The sequence below is a fragment of the Chrysemys picta genome, chromosome 24 (genome assembly GCF_011386835.1).
Source record: "Chrysemys picta bellii isolate R12L10 chromosome 24, ASM1138683v2, whole genome shotgun sequence".
Classification (NCBI taxonomy): Eukaryota; Metazoa; Chordata; order Testudines; family Emydidae; genus Chrysemys; species Chrysemys picta.
Genome location: NC_088814.1, coordinates 7,938,511 through 7,939,229, shown reverse-complemented (window position 1 = coordinate 7,939,229; position 719 = coordinate 7,938,511).

Below are 719 nucleotides of genomic sequence, written 5' to 3'. Positions count from 1 at the left end.
TCAGAATCTCTGTCTCTGGCTAGCCGCAGGGCTTGGCTTCGCAACCCCTACCCACCCCCCACTGCCCACAGCAAACATGAGCGGCGCCAACATCAGGTCGGTGTGAGATTGTTTTTTGGAGGGGAAGGGGGGAGGTGGGCGCGATTGGCACAAACTTCCCAGTGGGCATCAGCCCGGCCTAGAGAAGCATGTGTCTGGAATAGGGGCAAGATGATGCTTGCCCAAGGAACCCAGCTGTGCCATCCTGTTTCAAAGCCGGGCTGCCACATTGGTTGTGAGAGAGGTGGGGCCACGCCCGCCAATCTCACAGCTTCGGGGCCCATCTGCCCAATTTGTTCAACTGCAGTTTTGCTACCAGCTCCAGTGATACTGCTCAGATTATTATTATTTTTTTTTTAAAGGAACATTGGGGAAACTTGATCCAAAAAACCTATCCGTAGACCCAAGCGGCTGAGATCTGAGCGCCCAGGCAGCTGCTCCTTCTAGGAGAGGACTCTCAGCTACGCATATATCTATATTAGTATATAACGGGCTATATATTAATATATAGACTGGTATCAATATTCCTTTTCCCGGTGGAGAGCTGTGACTAGCATTTCATCCCCGTCTGTAGGAGGTTTTTAAACGGATGTGTAAGTGGTTCTGTAAATAACCTGTGCGTGTGTGTGTCAGCACAAAGGCCCTACTGCCTTGCGTGTCCATTCTCTGGGTCACTGGCT